This window comes from Hibiscus syriacus, unplaced genomic scaffold (assembly GCF_006381635.1).
Source record: "Hibiscus syriacus cultivar Baekdansim isolate YM2019G1 unplaced genomic scaffold, ASM638163v2 tig00110159_pilon, whole genome shotgun sequence".
Classification (NCBI taxonomy): Eukaryota; Viridiplantae; Streptophyta; class Magnoliopsida; order Malvales; family Malvaceae; genus Hibiscus; species Hibiscus syriacus.
In genome coordinates, this window is record NW_024062607.1 from 964,616 (window position 1) to 980,364 (window position 15,749).

Sequence of the window (15,749 nt, forward strand, 5' to 3'; positions counted from 1 at the left end):
GGTCTAATTTGTGATCTCCAGGTCCTTTATCTTTCCTTTTTGCCGTTGAATTGCCACGAATAAAAATGCATGAGGGAGAAGCAGGTTGTTCTTGAATGAACGATCTCTTGGTACACACTTTGGTTCCACCATGCAATCAATCTACTCTTTATCTGCATGCATGTGTATACATACTTGTTCATGAAGAAATTCTTTCGTTTCCTTTCTTAACCACGAAGAAAACAAAATTTATGCAGGAAGAGGTAGATCAGCGGCAGCAGGAGGATGAGGCTGCAGCCTATGCAGTAGCAAAGAGGCGAATGATGTTGGAGACGGAGACAGAAAGTATCGAAAAGGAACCCTGCACCGAATTAAAGAGCGAGATGAAACGGTTTAGGCAGGATATTTTCAAGCGAAGGCATAAAGCTAGAGCTCTTAAAAATTAGTACCTATCAGTCTTCCATGATCAAATGAGTGAAGCAGATGATTGATATATAGAATCAAATATCTTCCTTACTTTTCTAGGACTGTAAAGCTCCCATTAAATGTATGTATGTATAGGATCATTGGCTGGTGCTTATATAATATAGTATTACATTTTCTTATACGTACAGACTATTAATTACATTTTCTCATGTTCAGACCATAGATGCTATATATACACTCACATGTGCTTCATGTGTAGAAGGAAAATGAACTTTCAGAGTATGAAGCGTGTGAAACTGAGGTTGAAAATTTTCAGGTCAATTGTTTCCATTGGTGGATTTCAGAATCTGATTCAGAGGTCCCATTTTTATCCTTTTTAAACTCATCCAATGGGGAGTTTGGTAGTAGTAGGAATGTTTATTATATTAAAAAGTAATTAATTAACAGAGAGAGCAGTCACCAGTGGGTCTCAAAGTGTTCGTCATCCCCAGTTTCCACTTACTTTTGACCACACACGAATGCAGTTGCTGCTCCCCGCTAATTCCGTTCCCATTACTAATTCAACTGGTAACTATGTGATTAGTAGTTAAATTATTAAATTTTGGTTCGTTTTAATACTTCAATTTTTTTTAAATCATACTTAATTTTTATTTTATTTTAATACACGCCGTTAAAAACTTAACAGACGGGCTTATCGGCAGTTTCGTCTACGGTCGACGACTGTCGCATCTGTCGGTTGATGAAGTCCAAACTTTTCAACCTACATTTTTCAACCCTGGAATGCGATTCCGGCCTCTGTTTAGTCCGATGATCTTGAAACTGAACTATGTTGGTCGATTCGTCATTCTCTCGTGATCCATCGTTCGGATTGGTCGTCCATCCACCGGAGCTATGCGATGTCAGCCCATCCATTAAGCTTTTAACGACGAATACTAAAATGAAAAAAAAATTAAATATTAGATATGATTTGAAAAAAAAATAAAAATTTAGATATTAAAACGAATCAAAATTAATAATTTAGGTACTAAACAAGTAGTATACCCATTCAACTAAGCAATTAATCACTTCTGTTTTCACGGCTTTTTTTTTTCCTTTAAAAAAGTACCTTACAATGATTATTTAAGGAATTAAAATCCTTAAGCAAATTATTTATTGAAATCACTCCCTTTTACAATTTTTTTATTATGTCATTATGGTTATAAAGTAATATTTATTTTAAATAATCTTTATCATTTGATAATAAATTATTAGTCATCCTGTTACAGTCGTTGATGTTCGAATCTATGACTTCTATGAATAACAATGATTCCTTTAATTACCAAGATAAATTGATCCGTACTTTTTTTACAAATATGATTATTAATATGTGTCTTAACCTTATATAAGACGTTGCGAACTAAGTCACTTTAATGGTAAATGAATTGTTATTATTCCTTAAATTACTCGGTTTGAACACCAAAAATATTAGAGGTGTAAACGTTTTATGTCAAATAGTTGAGAGTTATGATGATTATATATTATTTATATTATTAAAGTTTTAATTTCGATAATTATATATTAAATTTTTGCTCAATTATTTTTTATTAGACTGCTAAAATATAAATGATAAAATAGAATTTTGATAATGAATGATGTATGACGGGTGAATTTATTTAAAGGAAAACTAACTGCGTATCAAAGGCAGTGTGATTGCAAATTCGCAATATTAAAGTCAACTTTATGGAAGAATTTATAAAAAGCAACACGGTTGCACTACAGTAAAACAGGTATTTTACGGTGCTTTTTTACCTATAGCGGCGTTATGATAAACGTCGTAAAAAGTGTCGCTGAAAATAACGTCGTTAAAGTTAGTGGCTTTTTTTAAAAAAAAATGCCGCAACAACATATAGCAGCGTTTGTTCAACAAACGCCGCAATAGGTTTTGTTATTTAACGGCATTTGTCAGAAAAACGCTGCAATAGGTGTTGATATTTAACGGCGTTTTTCCTACAAACGCCGTAGTAGGTGTTAAGATTTAGCGACGTTTTACTTACGACCACCGCAGTAGGTGTTGATATTTTGCGGCGTTTTTCACAAACATCGCAGTAGGTTTTCATATTTAGCGGCTTTTGTAGCGAAAACGATGCAATAAGGGTTGAGAATTAGCGGCGTTTCTAGTATACAAACGCCGTTAAATGTATGGTATATTGCGGCGTTTTTTTACAAACGCCGCTAAATAACACATAATTTAACAATTCTAAAAATAATGCTTGATTACCCCAAATATGTTTTTCCAACCTGTTCCATTATCCAACAAACAAAACAACAATAATATCAAACTTTATATCCATAACAAACAACATCAAATCCAATATAATAAATAAAAATTTTCATTAACATAATATAAGTTCAGTTAAACAAGGTCCAGTAACATTAACAACATGCTCATAACATAAATGAGACTACGATGGTGGATTATGAGGTTTCATTTTCTGTATCATTAGCATCATATCATTGAGTCGTTTTCCAAATTCTTCATATCTCTACTGATATGTTGTTTTTCTCTGTGTTGCCGCTGCTTCTCTCTGTGCTGCCGCTGCTTCTTTCTCTGCTTCCGTTGCTGCTCTCTCTGCTTCCCTTGCTTCATTTTCCGCTTTCAAGTTAGCCATTTGTTGGTCCATCTCAGCCAACTTTTCTTTTAAACGACTAACTTCATGGTGGGAAGATCGAGACTGTGATGACATGTACTGTGATGAGCTGGATCCAAAATATTTGGTGAGAGTAACGAATGATCCTTGACAGCGCACCCGACCATATCTTTCAGGACCCAAAACGTCATTAATAACTTGGTTTTCAATGTCATCATCATTAACAAGACCTTGACTCAAAGCAGTAGCATGATGCTCCGCCTTTTTCTCCCTCAATTTTTCCTAATAATAAAGTGAATAATTAATTAAAATAAAAAATGTTATGGTACAAATATAAATAAAGTCAGGTAAATTTAAAACATCTACCCAATAAACGTACCATAATTTCTACAGCGTCAGCAGTCATAGGAGTGTCATCCTTCTTCGTATGTGTCATATCGAAGAGTTGGATTCGACAAACTTTAGAACCGGATGTATTTTCCAGCAATGTACCATAATATAATTACTATGAGTTAGTATGTACATGAAATACAAAAAACTATTTCAATAATCTATAATACCTCCTTATGAGCTATACAAGCAAAGCTCGTTGATCCAGCCGTGTGTGTAAACTTTTGTTGTTGTCTGGTAGCAACACCAACATGCTCTCGGTCCTACAATGTCAAACAATCACTTTTAATGATGATTTAAACTTGTTATAATTATTTCTGAAAAATACATCATACCTATCTTTTTTTTGAACTCTAAAATCTGACTGCATCTTTCCATTGGTACCTGAGCATTCCTGGTGGGACTGTTTGCAACTTCTCTTCAAGGCTGAGATCATTCTTGAAGTATTTCTTCTTTAAGGAGCTCTTGTGGTCCCTCCATCTCTTCCCTAACACTTGCTTCACATAATCGTCAGAGACCTCTAAAGAAAATTTCTCCTATACAGCAAATAAGTGTGCACCGTAAGTATAAATTAGTATTGAATTTCTATAGAGTATCTATTATAATGACATTATTACCTTAACAAAATCCAACGCTTGATTTTTGTTACTATTAGGCATTTCGCGCCATGACTCATAATTGATCGGTAACAGATTCACATTACGTCCAACTATGCCTAAGTAACCTACTAGAAGACGTGATTCTGGGCCAATAGGTTGACCGACATCATTTCTTGAAACTTTGACACGATGCCCAGGAGGAAGTTGGTATAATTCTTTCAAAGTTGTACGTCCTCGAGTCTTGCGCGTTCCAACATTTTCAACTATATAATAAATTATTAAATGCCAGTTTTGAAAATGAACAAAGTAGTAAATAATGTTTCGAAGATTACTTTGAATTTCTACTTCTTCTTCAACAGTTTCAGGAACTTCGAATACATGACAAGACTCCTGATTTTTTCGATCACCCCAATACAACATGCAATCATTCAGACAACTATGAATTTTGTCATATCCAAGACCCAAATCTTTTATCATTTTCTTCACATCTTTGCATGATTGAGGGATTTTTGTAAAAGGAAACACTTCTCCTAGTAACTCCAACAATTGTGTAAAGGAGTTACCAGTCCACCCTCCCAGGCATTTTAAGTGGAAAAGACGAATGCAGAAAGAAAGCTTTGAAAACTTTGATCCCTCATAAAGTTGTTCATTCATTTCATTCAGCAACTTGTAAAACTTTTCTTCTTCAATATTTGGCTCTTCATCACATCCAATTCTTCCCGTCTCAATGAAATCATTAACATCATTCTGACAATAATTTTCTGTAACATACGGCTGATGATTGTGCATATTAAATGCATCTCGTAACATCCCTTCCATGTCATCTTCTCTGAAAGTTGGATGGTGAGAATGAGCAGGATAAGTCGAATAACTCGTGGAAGCAGATCTATCTGATACAAACTCTCCATGAAAGATCTATTTTCTATACCCCCGAACAAATCCAAAAACAACTAGATGCTCGTACACAACTTCACGAATGTGCCAATTAATGTTCACACAATTCTTACAAGGGCAAAGAATCATATTCTCTTGGCTTGCATTCAGAAAAACTAAATTTAGAAAGTTTTCGACTCCATTTCGATATTCGACGCTAACCCTTGAGAAATCCATCCAACTCTTATCCATTTCGTATTTTTGGAGTACAACCGTAAGTTTGAAAGGCATATACCATCAAACAATTATATAAGAAGGGCATATACGATAAACATGGAAAGGGAGGAGTACAACCGTAAGTTTTCTTTCAAGTAAGATTCTCAAAGTTTTGTTTTTCGACAAAAAAAAAAAAGCTACAAAGTGATACTCTCTAGTTTACAAGCAAGCAGAGGTTACAAGCAAATTCAGAAGCAAGGGGACTTTCAAAATCTGGTAAGCATTTTTGTTTGTTCTCCTAAATTAATACTATTGGAAAAGGTTATTTGCTGTGTAATCTGCCAATCCTAAATTAATCCCAGCCTTAGATTTAAACCCTGGAGGTAACTAATAATCCTATCTTAATATTTAAACCCTAAAAATATCTTATAATTCTAACCACATAATATATGTATGATTAATATTTATGGCTGAAAGGTTGTGGAAAACATACCTCAAAATCGACCAACGTTGTCGTGACCTTAAACTCCCAGCAACACCGATAATGTAAGGAGAAAGCAAACTGCAGAGGCTCACACGACAAACCAGAGCCGACCAGCTGCTAACCAAGTTGGCTAAGCCTTACCTCAACGAAAACCCAACCCCACGGTAGCCTTAATCGGCCGAAAAACACCCCAACGACGGTGATTGTGAGCCAAAGTTGTTGGTTTCGCACTCCAAAATAGCCCCCAACGAAAACAAGGGTCACAACATGAGGGGATATAGGGAAGAAGATCGAGGACCTTACCCTTAAATACGAATGGTGACGGAGATGGGCTGAGTGGACAACGGCGGGGTTAAAAGGGAGAAAACATAAAGGTGGGGGTGCAACTCGAGAAAAAGGAAAAAGGGATAGGTTTTTTGATATAAAAGATAATTTATTTTGCGGCGTTTTCTAAAAAAACGCCACGATTGATAAAGCCTATTGCGACGTTTGGAGACAAACGCCAATACAGTACACTTTATTGCGGCGTTTGTTACTAAAACGCCACTATGAATGAACCTATTGCGGCATTTTTAGATACAAACGCCACTATTGATGAAACCTACTGTGGCGTTTTTATAAAAATGCCTCTAAATTACCACTCTATCGCGACGTTTATTGGAAAAACACAACTAAAAAATAACCCTATTATGGCATTTTTAGCACAAATGCCGCTATATTATTACTCTATCTTGGCATTTTTTTGAAGAAAAGCCATGATTTGATAAACAATAAATTAAATGTATGTATATACCTATTACGGCATTTTTTTGTAAAAATGCCACGATTGATAAATCTTATTGCGGCGTTCGTCTCCAAATGCCGCTAAAGTACACTTTATTACGGCGTTTGTTACTAAACTGCCACTATAAATGAAACTATTACGGCGTTTTTAGATACAAACACCACTATTGATGAAACCTACTGTGTCGTTTGTATACAAACGCTGGTATTTGATAAACATTAAATTAAATGTATGTATATACCTATTGTGGCGTTTTTGTAAAAACGCCACTATTGATTAACCTATTGCGGTGTTTTTTCTATATAAACGCCGTAAAAGGTCATTTATTTAGCAGCGTTTATATCCAAAAACGCCGCTAAATACCTTTATTTATATAAGATTGACATATTTTAAATATTTCATTTTTTCTCTATACAAACTAAATTAACAACAACCATACATTTTAATTAATACATAAGTTATGCATAAAACTACTTAACAACAAAATACATTATAATTTAGAAACATTAAAGTTATGCATAAACAGTCTTCACCATATTGTTCACTACAATTTAGTCTTCATTGCTCCTTCGTGGGAAACAGACGTAGGAAAGCTGTTTTCCTTGTTTGACAATGCATCGTTAAGTTTTTCCTCCGTGTAAACTCTATATGGAGAAACTCTTCATCCATTTCACCAAATAAATCTCCTACCTCCGGTTCACCAAGAAGACTCCTTGCGCGTTTTAGTGCTTCACTTGAAATAGATAACGACCCTCCACCTACAGTATGAAACTTGATTGGTGGTGGCTTGGGAACTGAATCAAACATTAAAATAAATTTAAATAGATGATATAAACGTTTACTTGGAGTAAAAGTAGAGGAAACATCGTGTTCATTGAGGATCGATACTGCTTTTGCAATTGAAGATTCTTTTGAGTGAGCGTACAAAAAGGGAAATATATCGGTAGAAAGATTCATAGATTATTACCTTCAAGTAGGAGATTGGCCATGGAAGGGTATGGAGCAATAGGACTTCCTTTCGAGTCATCATCGAGTTGCGACGGCGAGACCGGACCAATAGCCTCCCAACAATAATTTAAACCATCTTCAGAGCAAATAAGCCACGTAGACATTCCGACGATAATTACTCTTACTCAATGCAACACCTACTCTCTTTTTTTCTCAAATACGTAAGCTTTTTGGGTTTTCCCCATTTTCATAAAACCAACAAAAACAAAATTGAAAAAGATCATTAGTGATAACAGGGATCAAACCGTGGAATTGTGTTATAGTTCGTCGGTGAGAGGGCCGATTGGATCGTCGGGACAAACAAAATATGATGTCGCTTGGAATCTTGTGATGGTCGTTGTTGTTTCAGAGAAGAAACTGTTAGGGAAGAATAGTTGAAATGGTTTTAGGGTTTAGGTAGGAGAAAAAAAGGACAATATATTAAACATTTTGCGGCGTTTTAAAAAAACACCACTATATCACATGTTTTTTGCGGCGTTTATACAAAAAACGCCACTATTGATCAACACTATTGTGGCGTTTGTCAAAAAATGACGCTAAAGTATTATTTATTGCGGCGTTTTAGATTTAAATGCCGCTAATTTATCACTCTATTGCGGCGTTTGTGGTATAAATGCCACTAATTTACAAATCTACTGCGGCGTTTGTGGTATAAACACCGCTAAATTAACACTATATTGCAGCGTTTTGGCTGAAACGCCACTAAATATCTACTCTATTACGACGTGTTCATTATAAACGCTGCTATTTATTAAAACTTCTATGGCGTTTATTTAAAAACGACGCAAACATAATCTTAATTGCGGCGTTTGTTGTAGAAACGCCACTATGTACCACCCTATGGCGGCGTTTTGGGTAAAAACGCCTCAATATTTCTACTCTATTGCAGCGTTTGCACAAAAAACGCCGCTAAAATCTAAATTTGTGACGTTTGGATTGAAAATACTGCTATATATTTAATTTTTGTGATGTTTACTCTCCAAACGCAGCTAAAAACGTCACTACATAACACTTTTGTTATAGTGTTGCCAACGCATTGCTATTACACTATTCATATTATATACATTATTTATATATTCAAACAAGCGAGTGAACTTCGGGGGAGAAAAGCAAGAAAATTTTTCATTTTCGTCTGCTCAGGGAAGAAACAAAGTCGATTCCTTAATTATCCAAAAAAAAAAGTCGATTCCTTGCAACAGTCAGGAAGACTCTTAAAGCACACAACAACAACAACAAAAAAAAGGAAGCTTGGAACCCCACCTTTTCCACTATCTTTGCTTTATTATATATAAATATCAGCATGCGTTTTACTTTTACCCTACAACTTTAGCAAGCTCCAACCTTTACTGCTGGGAATGCTGTTCTTGTTCTTCACAGAAGCCAAGTGAGATTTAGTAGAGCTGTTGTCGTCCATATCAGTATGGGTAATTGTTTTGGATCTTCTTCTTCTTCTGATCGAAATGCTAGCCATGTTTACAGCTCCACTACCCCAGGTTTGTGTTTGTGTCTGTGTTAACAGGTACATCGAATAATTGCAGCAACAACATCGAGTCTTCGGCGACCAGCTGTGTTAGCAATTGCAGGAGTCAGTTTTCTCAAACAGTGAGTGAAATTGTGGAGGAGGAGAATCCAGATGGGCGGATCCTGGAAACTCCCAACTTGAAGGTCTTCACTTTTGTGGAGTTAAGACCGCAACCAAGAACTTCATTACGCTGTTGGGCGAAGGCGGTTTCGGGAAAGTGTACAAAGGTTGGTTGGATGAGAAAACTTTAGCACCCTCCAAGGTTGGCTCCGGCATGATTGTTGCTATAAAGAAACTGAAACAAGAAAGCATGCAAGGTTTGGAAGAGTGGCAGGTGAGCCAAATATTTCATCTTTGTTTGATGATTATTTGTCTTCCAAACTATTGCTCTGATGATGACTAGTCTGAAAAAGAAGCAAAAATTCAAGTTGCCTTTAGCTTTCTAATCCTTAATCCTACCTACCAGAGAAAATATGTGCTTTTGCAACTGTTTGATGATTTTCAAACCATTAACCCCGAATGTGGGTCATAGACTATAATGGTCCAGCACTGATAACATCTTCTTCTATACAGTTTAACCACACATGACGGTTAGTGGCATTAATGTCTCAATGCCATCGCTTTCTTTCTAGCTTTGTTGAGGCAATTTTCTTGCTTTAAACCGCTTTGAAAAGTCATTTTTTTTATTCAAGACCTTGTCTATCTGAGCCAGCAGATGATGTTGATTCTTCACTATAATTTTGTCATTATTTTTTGCAGTCAGAGGTGAACTTTATAGGAAGATTATCTCATCCCAATTTGGTTAAGCTGTTGGGATACTGTTGGGAGGAAAAAGAGCTGCTCCTTGTGTATGAGTTCATGCAAAAAGGAAGCTTGGAAAATCATCTATTTCGACGTACAGCTTACGACGTTAATAAGAATTAAAGCCTATCTCCAAGGATAAATGTCATGTTGATTGCTTGATTGTTTTTTACGCAGGAAATCCAGCAGTTGAACCTATATCTTGGGAAACCAGGCTTAAAATCGCCATTGGAGCTGCTCGAGGTCTTGCGTTTTTACACTTTTCGGATGTCATTTACAGGGATTTCAAGGCCCCTAACATATTGCTTGATGGGGTTAGTCCTTGATTGCCTCCTGCCTCTGTATTTCAACGGATATATCATATATAGTATGTTTCCCAAAATGAAGTAGAGCACTTAAATGAGCTGAAGTTCAATGACCATTCAATCGAACCAAGCAACATTTTTCCATCTTGTAATGATTTTGGCTCTTGTTTACATCTGCATACCTACAACGCAAAAATATCGGATTTCGGCTTGGCCAAATTGGGGCCTTCCGGTGGTGACTCGCACGTGACGACCAGGGTTATGGGAACATACGGTTATGCTGCACCGGAATACATTGCAACTGGTAACTATGATATACCATTTTATTTCTGGATGTAATTTTCAACTAATACTTGTGCAGATGCTAATGTTTAAGTTTCTGATTCTATGGCAACAGGACATCTATATGTGAAGAGTGATGTGTACGGGTTCGGTGTGTTGTTGCTCGAGATGATGACGGGGTTGAGAGCATTGGATACAAAGCGGCCGGACGGACAACAAAATCTGGTGGATTGGCTTAAACCAACACTATCACATAAAAGAAAGTACAAAACCCTCATGGATGGGCGGATCGAGGGTCAGTATTCATCCAAGGCTGCATTGCTAACAGCCGAGCTCACCCTGAAATGTCTAGAGCATGATCCTAAAAACCGTCCGTCGATGAAAGAAGCCGTGGAGGCATTGGAACGGATTGAATCACTCAATAAGGAAAGATCAACGGACCCCTCTAAATCCGGCTCCATTCATTCCTCGACTCCTCCTAGGCATGGACAACAATCTAGCAAGCGTCGTTCCGCAGGACCAATCCGGGGGAAAAGCTAAGTAATCAAACTGGGGCACAAGATCCTGCATTATGTTACTGTAAGGGGTGTATGAATTTGCATAAATATGTTTCTCCTCTTGGTGGAGTGGTGGTTTTTTACCCCCCCCCTCTTTGGTTTTTGATTCTAATGAAGATGCTCATCATCATTCATTTGGATATTTCTGCATATATAACAATTTAACAAATTTTGTAACAGGAAACCTTCATACATTTGTTTTGTTCTGTGTGGTGAGTGGTGACTATTATAGATATGTCTATAAGTAAATTCTTTTTGTTAGTGTAGAATAGAATGAAATCATTATTGAGTCGAGTCGAGTTATTGATTATTTTAAATTTGTTCCATTTAATGTTATTGCTTGATTGACTTTCACACTTTCTTGCTTGTGGGCGAAAGGAAAGATAAAAGAGATACACATGAATTATTCAAACATATTTACTCTTTTATAAGTGATTGAATAAGATATCTCAACCAATATAAGAGTAGATATTGAACTCTATACATGAATCATCTACCATTGAAAAATAATAATTACTTAAAAGTTTTCTTTAAATTGTTGTTGAGAAATTATAATTATAAAAGAAAATCAAAGCAATGTCAATTTAAAATGCTTTTAGTCTGTGTGATTACAAGATAATATATGTTCATCATATTTTTTTTACTATTGATAACATACATCCTGCAAATGTATCTGTTCGAAACAATTTTTTATGGAGAATAATATTTTCCTTAACCACTAAGATCATTTTATGAATTGTTAATCAAATGTAAAAGTTATATATAAAATATGAGATTTGACGATATATAAAAGATGAGACTTGACATGATTCAAGATGACTATCTTTACGAATAATAGAATAAATAACCTACTATACACTGTATACTTTTTTTGGGTATTAAGAAATACGATATATTTTACAAATGAAATATATTATTAAAATTCTTTTAATATCCTTGCAAAATTTATTTAAAAGGATGAACTACACAAATGGTCATTTAAGTTTGATTAAGCTTTCGTTTTTCCCATTAAAGTTTTAAAAGTTACAAATTGGTCACTAATGTTATCGAATTGAAGCAAATCAGTCACTCAACGTTAACAACCGTTACTGTAGGTGACGGAAAGCTGATGTGGCATGCTAACCACTGATCAGGCATTGTTTGACCGCAAGAGAGCCATTTTGACCGATCTTTCTCTTCCATCTCCACAATTCTTTTGTTGTTGATTTATACTACCAACCCCTTTTCAGTGTATTTTTCATCATATTCTTGTGTGTCTAGTTTAAGGATTAAGGGTAAATTTGAAGGGGAAAATAGGGAAAATGTTGACTATTTTTTTACTAAGCATTTGCTAATCCACCAAAGGAGGTGAACAATCCATCTTCTCAAAAATATTCAAAGAAGCCTAAACAGTCCATCTTCTCAAAAATCTTCAAAGAAGCCTAAATAGCCCCAAAAAACCCTAAATGAATTCCTTTCTGATCACCTTTACAACACTTTCTTTCTGAGCTTTGGCAACGCTACGGTCTTGGCTTATGTCCACCATGAAAGTTAACCTTCAATCAATCAGAGGTAACAAGTTTTGTATGAGAAAATAACTTTAAATGGTTCACATGGGGGTTGCCCAGGTTCCTTTGTTGCGGTGTCTCGTGTCTCTTTACACTCTTACCCTTTACGCTTTCATATTATTTACTCTATTTGTATTCGTTGCACCATTATAGATCTACGCATCATCATCATCATCAATAACTTGGATTTATGTCATGTTATCCGAGTTATTCATCATCAACTAATTATAAATCTCAAAGCAAAGGTATTTGTTTACATGTTTAAAACCAAAAGTGGCATATATGCTTTAAAATATAAAATTTTGCTAGATTTAAAATATTAAGTAGAATAACCATTATCATTCACTATATGCTTTATTAATAATGATCAAACAATTGTCTCTTACAGTTTATTGCATGTAACTGTAAAGGGCACGAAATTTGACAATGGCCAAAAGATTAGGAGCCACATGTGGCTAGTAGATTTGGCTAACAACGAACGTGTGAAAAAGATTGAAGCTGAAAGTAAAATGTTGAATGAATCACAATATATAAATAAATCTCTCAGCACTTGGAAATGTGATTTATGCCCTTGCATCTAAATCTGGCCATATTCCTTGCAAGTTTCTCCATCCCCCCATCACTCTCATGCAAACACAACAAAATGATTGGAGAAACCACCAGCCCCAATTTTTAGAATATAATCAAAATAACAAAAGAAAAAAAAACCAAATGTTATCTCATTGGATCTTGCATATCTATGTGCCCTACTGATCTAACCAACCACTATCCCATTATGAATTAACCAAATGAATAGAGGATAACAAAAAAAAAACTCATAAAATGTTCATAGGAACCTATCATACCTACAACAAGCTTTTGCATTCCAACTACTCCAAAGATGGTATGAATCTTAGGAACACGAACAGAGCTGCTTTCTGCAATAGCATCTATAGAACAGACAAAGACGCCCAGTAAAACATCTAGAACTTTACCAACCAAAGACCAAAATTGAAAAGATAAAAGAAACCCACCAACAAGCTTGATTGAGGCGTCGACACGACTAATTGACAAAGAGGAAGCAAGAGAGCCATCGGTGGGTTCGATCACATACTCATCAGGGAACTCCCATTACCTCAGTATTGTATATAGCCTTTGGCATGACTCTACCCTCTCCATCATTATTGGAATTTTATTTCACTACAAAATCATTTTCCACAATCAAACACAAAAAAAAAGTATTTTTGAAGAAAAAATGACCTTCAATGTATCTGTGTAAGAGGAATTTGCTGAAAGGAATAAAATTGAAGGCATCCAAAGAGAGGAAAGATTCGAAAAAGGAAAGGGTACCTCGTAAAAAGACGAATTAATGCAAATATCCTATGTGGAGTGTGAGATCGAAGTTTTCCTTGGTGAAAAACAACAAAAAGGGGAAAAATCCATTTTTCCCCTTCAAGTGCAAGTGCAAGTGCAAAAACAGAAAGCTGATATATTAACGTTGTTTGAATGTTTTGCTTATGTTTTTCTTGTTTCTCTCTTAGTGTTCTTTTAAGTTTTGTTGAGCGGAGGATTTTTGAACAGTTTTTACCTAATAAAAGCAAAAAACAAAACAAAACAAAGGGCTCGACGACTATTATTATGCTAATGTTCCATTCGATGCTTCCAATTCCTGCCCATTAATGGGGGATCATTGACGTGGTCATTATCCATTGCTAATAATAGTACTCAGTTATTCATTCTCTTCTTCCATTCCCATTAATCTCACTTCTCCATCCCAATATATATATATATTTATCTTTGATCGAATGATAATAAATTCAATATCTTTAAATAAAGTTTCATGTTTGAGTTTTATAGTCGGAAAACAAAAATGGAGAAGTTTTTCCCCTTTAGGGTTCTATATAAACAAGATTCATATCACAATCGAACACCGAAATTTTAGAACAATATTGATATAGAGATCTAAAAGAGAATGTGTGTAACTCTAATTCTGTGTTTAAATTTTTCTGATGTTTTCAAACAACGTGTCACCATATTTTTATAAAAACTTTCAAATATAATTTGAGATCTTCGATGTCAGTCTAACTTAGGTTAACTGTAGAGCCTATTAGATCTGATTCGATGAGTGCTCGAGGTCGTAGAACATGTCATGGCCGGAGTAATGGGCGAGCGACTCAGCCTTCTGTTTCTGTAGAGGACCCACCGTTAGTTAGAGATCCTTCTATTTCATGTGTCCATTCGTCTACTTTCTGAGAGGATACTTTCACACCTGTGAGAGACCCTCCTGTCACTAAGGATGAGTATAGTGAGATGGATCAGGGTGCCATAGACAGAGTTGTCTACCGCATATTTAAGAGGGCAGCTAGAGCTCCTGCTAATATGTTTATTGTGGATATATCTACATCTCTGGTAGCTGCTAGAGTGGTTATGTTTGAGGGCATTACTTGAGGACCTCCGACAGATGTTGAGTATTGGTTAGAGGATACCGAGATGACTATATATAAGATGGAACTGAGGCCCAAGCAGAAGTTGAAGGAAGACTAGCTTTGCTTAAAAATGAAGCGATGAGATGGTGGAATTCAATTTCCAGGAGTATCCCGATGGATCAATTGACTTGGAACTTTTCAGGAGATGTTTCTGGAGTCGCTACATCGGAGAGAGATACTTACAGGAGCGACGTTAGGAGTTTCAGATTTTGGAGCAGGGTGATATGTCTATTATGGATTATGAGGTCGAGTTTATCAGAATGAGTCATTATACTCAGGGGTTGGTGGATACCGAGGTAGATCGATGCTTGAGGTTTGAAAACGGACTGAGGTATGAGATCAAGGATTGGATTGCTATCCACCGGAAGAGGGACTTTGATACCTTGGTAGAGATAGCCAAAACTGTTGAGCAAATGGAGCAAATAGGTATGGAGCGTAATAGGGATAGAGACTGAGACAGAGATAGAGACCGATTCAGGGGTTCTTTTGGTTCTGGTGATATTTCTGTGCGTCCCAGCAAGAGAGTTAGGGACGAGTCTTCTCAGAAAGGTAGTATGAGTTTTAAACCACAGCGTCATCTACTCTGATAGTTTCAGTTTCTAGTCACGGTGGTTCTTATGGAGTACCGTCTCTGCCCACGTTTCAGTACTGTAGGAGGTAACATTTTGGAGAGTGTAGGAAGAATACAAATATTTGTTTCAGACTTGAGTATGACAACCATTTCTTAAGGGATTGTCCAGAGTCAATTCTCATTGTTCAGACACCAGTTCAGACTCCCGATCGTACTCCGAGTACAGTTTAGACTTTAGCTAGGGTACATAGTTAGCAAAGAGCATCTCGGTCATTTAGTAGGGACCGACCTTCTCAGAGTAGGGGTACAACTC

The 15,749-nt window shown here is 36.1% G+C and overlaps 1 pseudogene; it reads left to right on the forward strand.

Annotated features, from left to right (window-relative positions):
- Positions 1-8,791: 8,791 nt before the first annotated feature.
- On the forward strand, positions 8,792-10,901 carry LOC120216245 (annotated as a pseudogene).
- The last annotated feature ends 4,848 nt before the right edge of the window (positions 10,902-15,749 follow it).